General features: G+C 52.0%; 1 pseudogene; it reads right to left on the bottom strand.

The window, feature by feature from the left end:
• Nucleotides 1-10,382, bottom strand: part of LOC142026102 (olfactory receptor 14A16-like) — an 89,007-nt pseudogene extending 78,625 nt beyond the window's left edge.
• Between the last annotated feature and the right edge of the window lie 1,222 nt (nucleotides 10,383-11,604).

Genomic DNA, 11,604 nt, shown 5'->3' on the forward strand with positions numbered 1-11,604 from the left:
ATGGGGGAGAGATGCAGGCGATATGCTCCTCTACTTGAGGTCCTGCTGCAGAGGAGACAGCTCTGGGCTGTGCTTGACCCCTCAGGTAACTTTTACCAGGCCTCATCCTGACCCTAACCTGTGCATCAACTTCCTGGATTGACCCTGGACCTGCTCCATCATCAGAAACTTGCCAGATAACCTGGACTCTGAACTGCCTCCAGCTGCCAGCCCCCTGGCCTGCCCTGCTCCCTTGGTGGCAGCTCAGGCTGGTGAGGCCCCCTCCCTGCTCACCTGGTGTCGTGGTTTAACCCCAGCCAGCAACTAAGCACCACGCAGCCGCTCACTCACTCCCCCCCCACCCAGTGGGATGGGGGAGAAAATCAGGAAAAGAAGTAAAACTCCTGGGTTGAGATAAGAACGGTTTAATAGAACAGAAAAGAAGAAACTAATAATGATAATGATAACACTAATAAAATGACAACAGTAGTAATAAAAGGATTGAAATGTACAAATGATGCACAGGGCAATTGCTCACCACCCGCCGACCAACACCCAGCCAGTCCCCGAGCGGCGAAAATCCCTGCCCCCCCTTCCCAGTTCCTAAACTAGATGGGACGTCACATGGTATGGAATACACCGTTGGCCAGTTTGGGTCAGGTGCCCTGGCTGGGCATGAGAAGCTGAAAAATCCTTGACTATAGTCTAAACACTACTGAGCAACAACTGAAAACATCAGTGTTATCAGCATTCTTCACATACTGAACTCAAAACATAGCACTGTACCAGCTACTAGGAAGACAGTTAATTCTATCCCAGCTGAAACCAGGACACCTGGGGATACCCCTCACTTCCCAGCTAGCTCTGCCTTCCAGAGCATTTGTCCCTCGCTGCCCCCTAACAGAGCTGAGGTCCCAATCATGTCACCATTACCTGCATCTCCACTGCCCTCCCCTATGCTCTGGTTAACTCGATGGCTTCACGATGCCCATTGTTCTGACAGACCCTCACTTTGCTACAGCTGACAGGGCCTCACAAGGAACAACCCACCGGCATGCTGGACTTTTCCTCTGCCCTCTCTCTATGCTGTTGTCTCTACATGACAAGCTTAGTGATGAACTTGCTAAAAAAAAAAAAGAAAAAAAACCCAACCAAAAAACCCCTCAAAGAAAGTGGAAAGTAAAACCCAAGAAAAACAAGTGATGCAAAAGAAGACAATTGCTCGCCACTAACTAATCAATGCCCAGCCAATCCCCAAGCAACAGCAGCTGCTTCCAACCTCTACCTCCCCAGTTTTATTTCTGAGCATGACATCACATGGTATGGAATATCCCTTTGGTCAGTTGGGGTCAGCTGTCCCGGCTGTGTCCCCTCCCAACTTCTTGTGCACCCACAGCCTACTCACTGGCAGGTCAGTGTGAGGAGCAGAAAAAGCCTTAATGCTGTGCAAGCAATTCTCAGCAGTAACTACATCATCAGTGTGTTATCAACCCTGTTTTCAGCACAAATCCAAAACACAGCCCCATACAAGTTACTGTGAAGAAAAGTAACTCTGTCCCAGCCAAAACCAGTACATTCAGGTTGAAAAGGACCTCAGGAGGTCTCCAGCTCAGCAGGGGCAACTCTGGGGTTAAGAGCTGGTTGCTCAGCACTTGATCCAAGTTACGACTTGAAAACCTCCAAGAATGGAAATGGGATTATTTCTGGGGGCAGCCACTTCCTGTGCTTGGCTGTCCTCATGAGGAAAAAGCTTTCCCTGGTCTCTGGTGTGAACTTTTCTTGTGTCAATCTCTTGTCCTCCCTCCATGCACCACCGTGAACTGACTGGAGGACATGGGGAAAGGAAAAACTCCTTGCCTCCAGCCCCCTACACCTGAAAGGAGCTCCAGCAAAGCTCGGTCAGTACAGCAGACAATAACTGTGCCTCATGACTGAGCCGGTGGCCATTCCTGAAAAATTTCCTTCAAACTGGAAGCTTCCTGGAAGCTCCAGCTTTTTGGACAAGGTAGTTTTCTTCTCAGTTTCAGGTCTGACTCTATCCTCTTATGAAATACCTTTAAATTCTTCAAAATTTGTACAAGGAGGAGAGGAAATGCCAACAGTGCACAAGGATCGAGGAGAGAACTTGACCCATACAAATCTGTGGGGCTTCATCCACAGCTGCTGAGAGAGGACAGGGCATCCTCCTGAACAGGTAGCACTCTGCCTGGAGCCAGGAGCAAGTGAAGTACTGCAAAGGTCTGTCCTGTCCGGGGAGCTCTTCTGCTTGATAGCTTTATTAATGACCTGGAGGTCTTGGTAGATGGCAAACTGCACGTGAACCAGCAGTGTGCCTTGTCAGCCAAGAAGGCCAACAGCATTCTGGGCTGTATGAAGAGAAGCATAGACAGAAGAGGAGGGAAAGTGTTTATCCCTCTCTCCTCAGAGCTTCTTAGACCACCTGGACAACACTGTGTCCAGCTTTGGTCTCCTGTGCCCCATCCCCCATCCTGGTGCAGGCAAGACACTGATGAGCTGGAGCAAGCTCAGCAGAGGGCTTTGAGAGGGTTGGGTTGGGGGCAGGCTGGAGCACTTGCCATCTAAGGCAAGACTGAGGGAGCAAAGCTTGTTCAGCCTGGGGCAGAGAAGGCACCAGGCGATAAGGAGAAGTGTTTTCACCATGAAGTCACTTGCCAAGAGAGGCTGTGTCCTCCCTATTCTTGGAGGTATTCCAGTCTTCTTCCCCCCTGCCTGTCATCTCCTCCCTTTGACCAAAAGAGTCTTGCTCCTGCAAGAGTAAAGCAAGAGAGCCATGGAACCAACACAGACTCTGCATGCCCTGAGACCTTGCTTCCCTACAGCGAAGAAGAGAGCTCTTTCATCAGCCCCACACTTCTTTTTCCACCCTCAGCCTTCGTAGTTGCATGTATCTGGCTTTTGCTAAGATCCCATTTGAACTGGAAGCCCGCAAGACTCCTGGAACTCCTAACATCAACCTGGCATTCACCACAAACCTGGACCCCAGCCGGCCATGAAGGCATCAGTCATCCAGCGCCTCAGGTGTGCTGCCCAGGGCAGGTTTTGTCACGCCACTGTCAGCGCCGCTGATGCTGTGCCCATGTCCCGTCCTTCTGCCACAGACTGCCCATGATCCCCAAACAGCTCCAGCTGCCTCGGGGGCTGTGATGAAACATTTCAGGAGTGGGCTGAGGTGGGTTGGCAGGAGATGGACCCTTGGCGCTGCCTGGCTTGCAGGCCTGGGCAGGAAGAAGCCAGCTCCCCCCTGCCAGGGCTGGGCACAGTTTTTCCCAGGAACCTCCCTGAGGAACACATCTTCTGTATCTCTTTGTGCCCTTGCATGGCTGGCATGGGGACTAGGGCTCCTGGGGCAGAGCTGAAGAAGCTCAGCTGGGAGAGTGTTGGAGTGAAGACCTAAAGGTCCCTGGCTGAAGCCCAGGCTTTGGCAATGTTTTCCCTCGGGCTTTTGCAGAGCCTCTTGCTCTTCTTCCAGCCTACCCCTGCCCTCCTGCCACTGCCTTCCTCATGCTCAGGGCAGAGGTTCCCCGGGGCTGGGCACAGCTTTTCCCTGGGGAGCTCCCTCCGGAGCTGCTCCTGGTGATCCTCCACCTCTACCCTGGCAGGAGCACCTGAGCTCAGGCTGCTGGGTGGATGTGCACAGGCAAGTGAAAGAGGGTCAGGCTGCCCAGGGGGAACGCAGAGACTGTGTCTGTGCATGCAGGGGTAGAGTCAGGGCAACTCTAGTTAGAGCTCAGCTGGAGCTGGAACCAGCAAGGGGTGGGTAACCAGAACAGATTCTCTAAGTAAAGCCATAGCAAAAGCTACGATAGGAGCTAAGGAAAATGTGTACCTGCTGCTCAGTGGGGCAGGGGACCTTGTAGCCAAGGGCATGTACAGACCTCAGGTATTCAGCACCTTTTTCCTCTGCCCGATGCTTCCCAGTTTCCCAAGCCTCCTAACAGAAACTGGGGGACCTGAGCACCCAGTCCCTGCTGACCCCAGCTGCATCTCACAGCTGCATCTCACATGGGCATGAGGACACAGCCATCTTCCAGGACCTCTTGGATTTTAGTCCAGAAGACAAGCCATGCTAGGCTGGCCTTTTTTCCTTAGTCAAGGTATGCAGACGTGTGGGAGGATGGAACTGGCCATGTACCACCTCACAGCCAGGCTGAGCAGCCAGCACTGGAGACGAGTGATGTGAGGGGCTGCCCTGTGACAAGTGTCCTGTAGCAGCTTCTCCTTGTGTCCAGGGAGCAAGGGATCAGACCGAGCTTTTCTTCTGCACCTTCTACACTTGGTTTCTCTCCAGAAATTGCTGGCTCTGCACCATGAGTACAATGCTGTTAGCCCACCCTCCCCAGTCATACTGAAGAGCTCGATGCTCATCTCCATTTTTCAGACAAGCTCAGCCCCATTCCCGGCTCTCCCTGGTACCTGCCACAGGGAGCTGCAGAGCTCTGGGATCTCCCACCAAAGCCCGAGCTCCTTTGAAGGGAACAGCAGTCCCAGGAAGATGGGGAGGAGGGGCATCAGGGAGGAGGGCACGTCAGCTCCCCTGTCAGCCCCAAACTGCAGGCCAGCAATGGCATGAGGAAATGGAGGCCAGTGACTCCCTTGTATCCAGGAAAGTCCTCACCAAGACAGACTTTGACTTCCCCCCATTCCTACTGCCAGCCCTGCTTCCCAGGACAGTGCAAAATCCCTGGTCCTGGAGACCCTGGGACCCCTCCATCAGCTCCTGCTGCTCCAGCCATAGAGCAGTCAGCCCTGAACTTGCACGTGCAGAAATGGATTTCCCTTTCTTATTTAATCCAGAAGCACGAGAGGTGTTTGGGTGCTACACTAGATCCAGGCCACGTTTTTTTTTCCTGAGGGTGCATGAATCACTCTCCAGCCTCCCTCCCTGTGCCTGTGGGGTCCCTGCTGCCTCTCCTGGGATTGCAGAGCCCTCCATTACCTTCTCACACTTGGATCTAGTGTTTTCCCTTTTTATGACCATGCCTTGGGTGGTCCCTCATTTTGTGAAGCTCCCCACTCACTCCTGGGCACACGCTGTCCCTTCAGATCCCCTGAGCTCTCCCGATTCACCTCCAGGAAGGATGAGTGTTGGCCATTAGCCCGTGTGGCCGCCCAAGGCAGGTAAGCATGAGACAACTCTCCAACTCTGTTTGTGCTAGGCACTGACACCTGAACCCTGGGTCCAGACGTGTGTCCCCAACAGATCACACTGGGGTGCCGAGCTCATCGTCCAGGTCAGTGGGGAACTTAGTGAAAGCCAGAGGATCTTTTAGGATGCAGCTGAATGACAATGTCCTTTCATGCTCTTTTGAATTATAGCCCGGTCTTCAGGACCTGCACTGAAGGTCTCTGTGGTGGGGAGACACCACTTTTTAAAGACATATAGCATTGGGGAGCCAGCTCTGATAGTGTTGAAAGCATTTACAGAATGCTTCTAGGTCAGACACAGCAGGTTTCACCATTAGCAGAGCTGGGATGAATCCAAACATTTCTGTAGGATCGCAAGTATGACAGAGACAGCAACAAGAAAAACCAAGCATACTGCAGACCTGCCCTTAGATACCATGGGCGCCATGACTGCATAGGGCTGGGCAAGGCATTCTAGATGAAAAATGGCTCTGAAATCAATTCTCTCACTGTGTTCTTGAATTCCCTCTCCAAAGAGTGGAGGGCAGCTAATTCCAAGAGCATCATTTCACCGAGAGCAGGTGTCTAAAAGAGATGGAGATTTCCCCCTCTGTTAACCCCCATTTCTGTCCCTCGGCAGTGACAGCAAGAGGTCCATTTCCCCTTCTGTAGGGCAGTGACTCCGCTGAGCCAGCGCAGATATCCAGCCTCTGGTTAGAAACCCTCGGAGGGCATGGGCATTCAGCTCCCCCATGCACCCCACAGACCCACCCTCTTGCTGCAGTGCAGATGTGCACAAAAGAAGCTCCTGCATGCGAGTACCTGGTCTGAGCTCCTTCTCTAACCAGTGGGGATGGAGAGTGGCAGTTATTTACTTGCACTTTTGTGTGGCCTGCTGCATTTGCAGTGCCGGGGTGGTCTGAGACACGTCCAAGTGCCTGCAAGCCCTGACAGAGCAATTCTGAGTGACCCACAGCCTTCCTCTGCATCAACACTAGGGATGAGTGGGCCTCCACTGAATGGGGGGTGACACTGATCACTCTCCAGACTCCTTCACCCATGCTGTGGGGTCCCTGCTGCCTCCTCTGGGATTGCAGAGTCCTTGTTTCCCTGTGGATACACCAATTTGACCCTTTACCTTCGGTGACTCCACCTTGGGTGCTCTCTCACTTTGTGGGGGTCCATTCACTGCCCATCTCAAGCACACTCTATCCCTGGAGAGCCTGGGGGATCTCCAGGCAGCTCCAGTTTCCCCTTGAGAATGACGTTGTCTGCCCCGTCTGACATGTGACAGCCTTGGGTATGTCACTCAGTGACCAGCCATGGCCTCCACTGTCACTAGACACTGATGGGTGAGCCCTAAACCCAATCCTTGATCTCTACATGGTCACAAGGTGACTGAGAGGCTTTTGCTCCTGCAGTCATGCAGAACCCTGAGCAACTCCTGACTCTGGCATTGGAAGACAAGCCCAGTGTTCATGCGCAGCACAGAAGAGATCTCATTTTATTACACAGATGTTGTAATGTGTTCAGCTCTCAACAAGCATTAGACACCTTTATAGAAGCTCCATGTAAGAAAGAGGGGGTTCATACCTCTGTAGAAGTAAAAGGACTCCAAACATTACTGTACGAACATTATAAATGAAGAATAACAATTACAATAACAATAAAGACAACAACAACAACAAAAGGTCAGGACTGGTGTGGAGAGATGGGATGTTTCTTGGTGCTAAACAGGAGTCCATGTAATCAGTTTCCTAATACCATCCTTGATCTCCTGGTTCCTCATGCTGTAGATGAGGGGGTTTACGGCTGGAGGCACCACTGAGTACAAAACTGCCAGCACGAGGTCCAGGTATGGAGACGAGATGGAGGGGGGCTTCAGGTAGGCAAATATGGCAGTGTTAATAAACAGGGAGACCACGGCCAAGTGAGGGAGGCATGTGGAAAAGGCTTTGTGCCGTCCCTGCTCGGAGGGGATCCTCAGCACGGCCCTGAAGATCTGCCCATAGGACAGCACAATGAAAACAAAACAACCAAATGCTAAACAGCCACTAACCACAAGTACCCCAACTTCCCTGAGGTAGGCATCTGAGCAGGCGAGCTTAAGGATCTGGGGGATTTCACAGAAGAACTGGTCCACAGCATTGCCCTTGCAGAACAGTAGTGAAAATGTATTGGCAGTGTGCAGCACAGCATAGAGGAACCCACTGCCCCAGGCAGCTGCTGCCATGCGGACACAAGCTCTGCTGCCCAGGAGGGTCCTGTAGTGCAGGGGTTTGCAGATGGCAATGTAGCGGTCATAGGCCATGACAGTGAGAAGAAAATATTCTGCTGACATCAAAAAGAATAACAGAAAGACCTGGGCAGCACATCCTGCATAGGAGATGGCCCTATTGTTCCAGAGGGAGTTGGCCATGGCTTTAGGGACAGTGGTGGAGATGGCACCCAAGTCGAGAAGGGATAGGTTGAGGAGGAAGAATTACATGGGTGTGTGGAGGTGGTGGTCGCAGGCTATGGCTGTGATGATGAGGCCATTTCCCAGGAGGGCAGCCAGGTAGATGCCCAGGAAGAGCCAGAAGTGCAACAGCTGCAGGTCCTGCGTGTCTGCAAATGCCAGGAGGAGGAACTCAGTCATGGAACTGCTGTTGGGCATATGCTTCCTCTGGACACCGGGGACTGTCCAAGGAGGAAAAGGCAGTGACAAGTTACCACAAACATCTCTGAGTAAAACCAAAGTTATGTCTCATAGACCCTCGCCCTCTCACACATGCTACCTTTTCCCTTCCTCAGGAGAAACTTTCATTCTGCCTCTGCTCTTCAGCTTCATTGTCTGTGGCTCTGTGTGCTGGAGCAGGGCCTCTGCCCATTGTCTCTTGAGGAGTCGACCCAGCCCCACTGCAGTGGGTAGATGGGAACGTGGCAGGGGGGCTGGGTTTGATAGTCAGAATATGTCAGATAAAATCACTCCTAACACAGGAGGGCTTGTCAGCATCTGCACTCCCAGTCTTAAAGAATGTGGGTGGCAGAAAGAAGATTTGGGGGGGGGGTGTGTGTGTGTGTGTGGTTAACTACTTCCCCCATCCTTCCATGTGAGTGTTCTCTGAAATCAGAAATCATGAGCTGAGACATGAGAGTCAATGGATTCACTGTGGCTTAGTGAGGAGTGAATAGAACTGGTTGGGTTTGTTCCCAGCTGCCCTGTGCTTGCAGTTTTCTCAGATGGAGGGTGATCACACTCCTGTGGTACCAGTAAAAGCCACCAGACACTACTGAAAGGAGAGGGACCCACTGCAGACCACTAAATGTCTCACCCTTTCTCAAGGTCTCAGCACCCTCTTTCTACAAAAGGACACACACGGCTCATTTCATCAACCCAACAGCATTTCCTCAGTTATAGGTAGCATCTCTGCACCTCTCTCTGTGGGCTTTCAGATAACACAAAGATGCTTATGTGAACAACTTCCCTGCTTAAGGACAGCTCACAGCTTGGAAAGCCACCCCAAAGAGATAGCCAATGTCCTAATGATTACATCTAATCCAGGGAAAACCAGCTCATTCCCCAGCCCCACAGACTGCATTGCCCACAGCCCCACAGGTGAAAGCTGGGACACCTCATTTCCAGGGACACACCTGCATAGGAGGACCCACAAGGTCAGTGTGTGACTCTGCAGCTAAAACTCCCATTCCTAGAGAGCCTGACAGCAAGAATGAAATAACAATAAAACCAACACAAACAACTGGAGAAACATGGGAAAATACAGTGAGGGTCTGCTTGAGAGAGGCAGCCGGGCACTCAGGAAAGTTCTGCTTACTCAGCTGTTCAGACCTCCTCCCAGACACCAACAGTGCCAGGCAGATGCTTTCAGCCCTGAGCTCTGCAGAGGGAAATGGGCACGTGGCTGGAAAGCTGCACCCACGGCTCTGCTGGAGCTCTGGCTGCTGAGGAGATGGTTCATGCCTTGGACCCCCCAGCTCTGAGGGCAGAGGCTTTGCTGGGAGGGAGAGGAGCCAAAGGGGCTTGCTCAGAGGAAGGCGTCTGCACTGGAGGAGATCATACAGAGTTTTCTGAATTCTCTCTCCCACAACATTTTTGCATTTTGTTTCCTCTGATCTCATTCCCTGATTATATTCTTGCTGGCTGGAGATTTTCCTCCTGGGAGGTGTTTCCCTGTGCCATTTCTTTTCCCTGTCAGCACTCACAGATCCCACCCCAATCTCTGTGCGCTCCCCCTGGCCCTACAGAAACATGCCTGTTTGCAGGGCACTGGCCAGGCACATGATCCTTTTTGCAGGTGGTAAAGGGCAGATCAGAACAACCCTGAGAGGTGCAGCAGAGGTGATTCTGGTGGTGCCCATAGGCAGGGGAGTGGCTGAAGGCATTTTAGGAAGCTCTTGGCAGACCTACTGATCACTCAAAGTTGCAGTTCAGGAGTCTCAGGGACTTGTTGAAATTTGAGTGTTCCTTTTCCACTTCTCCTTGTCTCTCCTCCCTCCTTACCCCTCTGGAATTGGAAACTGAGAAGATAGACACAGGAAAGCTCCTTATCTTTATAATAATCCCTGCCTTGTTCTTCTGCTTGAAACATCCTGTTTGAAATATTCTGGGGGTGATTGGGAGCTGTGAGCATCCCTGACCCACGCAGCATCTTCTCGGTAGCAGAATAACCCTGCCCTGCCCTGCCCCACCAAGGGTTGCTCCTTCCACCCACAGCTTCTCCCCACTGTTGCAGTTCCCCAGGCAGGCTGAGTACTTACCCTGACCAGCAGCAGAGTCCCTGCCCCAGCACACAGCTTTTCCCTGCAGCCAGGAGCTTACTGTGCAGAGGGCTGTGAAGAATTCTCTTTGAGTCAGCTCTCTGCATCCTCTCACTCCAGACTGCCTTTAAACTCTCTCTGCATCACTCCTCTCCCCTCGGTGCCTGCAGGCAGTGCCCTCAGCCCTGCTGCGCTTTGCAGAGGAGCTGCTCCTGGGCAGAGCTGTCTCTCGGCAGTGCTGCCTGCTTGCCATGAGCTCCCTCCAGCCCAGGAGCCCAGCCCAGCTCAGCAGCAGAGGAGCAGCCCAAGGCAGCCCTTTCTCTGCCCCCTCTGGGCTCCCTCCAGGTGTCCCTGGGGCTCCAGGGGAACCTGCTGGGAAACAGGCTGAAGCAATCACTGGTGTTCCCTCCCTGAGCTGGGGAGAGACACTTACTCCCAGCACTGTTATTTCTCCTATGAGGAAAAGATTTGGACATGAGAATCACCTTTCCTTGTTCCATCCTTACACAGGACACCCAGACAGTGACAGGCAGGGAGCTCCTTTGCCCCTCTGAGCAAAGGGATTCAGCTGAGTCAATGGAGGTATCTCATCCTGGATATGTTGTCCTGGTGCTGGAAGGGGACTCGGCTCCCTCCCATGCCTGCCACAGACCCTCAGGAGGTGGGATTCCTCTTGCCTCAGTTCAGGTGTGCACCGAATAGGCACCTGCATGTGAGCTCCTCATCTCAGCTCCCTTGCTCATCAATGGAGAGGGATGCTAGGAGTGAGATGCAAACGTCTGGTTACATCTGAGGTGTCAGAGGTGGTCAAAGGTATGCGCAGGTACCTGCAAACGCAAATGGAGCACTTCGTAGAGACAGGGCAGCATCTGGAGGCATCCTCTTGGAGGGTCTTGGGAATTTCCTTTGGCCATCTGAAATGACAGCTGATGCCCAAATTTAGGGCAGCCAAACTCATTATGTTCAGGGCAGTTCATAAGAGTTAGTCATCAGAACTCTTGGGGCCCTGTGCCATAGGGAGAGCTCAGCCTCTCTCTTTCCTTTTCTCCCATTGGAGAATGGGGAAAAACCCCCACCAATCATCAGGTCTCTCTCTACATCCCTGGGTTTCCGACAATGAGGTTGGGGAAAATGCATCTGCAAATGGTAGAGGGGAGAGCTGGGGTGAATGCTGAGGCTTCAACCCTATATACATATGCAAGATGAACAGATAAACCAAGCATTTCCACCAAAGAAGAGGTAGTATAGGCACTTTTCATTTTGTCCCCTTTCCCACTGTACAACATCGGGATACCTCACTGCAGCTCAAAGCCTGAGGAGAACAACCATGCTAAGACTTTATCGGGAAAATAAATGTAGTAAAAATTCCACTGCCTCACAGAAAAGACTGCAAGAAAAACAGAGAAAATTCAGAAGTGCTCTCAGCCCTGCTCGGAGAAGGTGGAGGGAGACAGCACAAGTAGGAGTAGCTACACTTTAGACCAACCTTGTAAAGTCTCTTGTCCATCTCTTTGTCAAACGGGCAAACGCATGACATTTTACTTTTTTAATTACGCTAGTGTTACAAAAATATGAGCATGTCTTTTTGGAGACCATTAAACCAGCAGATGGGTTATTCCTGAATTGTACCTTTCATGTTAAGTGGCAATCAAATGCCGCCCACCTGCTGTGCATTTAGCTCAAAGGCAGCCTTGACCTCTCCTAAGTCAATATCCCTCAATT

The sequence above is a fragment of the Buteo buteo genome, chromosome 31 (genome assembly GCF_964188355.1).
Source record: "Buteo buteo chromosome 31, bButBut1.hap1.1, whole genome shotgun sequence".
In the NCBI taxonomy this organism is placed as follows: domain Eukaryota; kingdom Metazoa; phylum Chordata; class Aves; order Accipitriformes; family Accipitridae; genus Buteo; species Buteo buteo.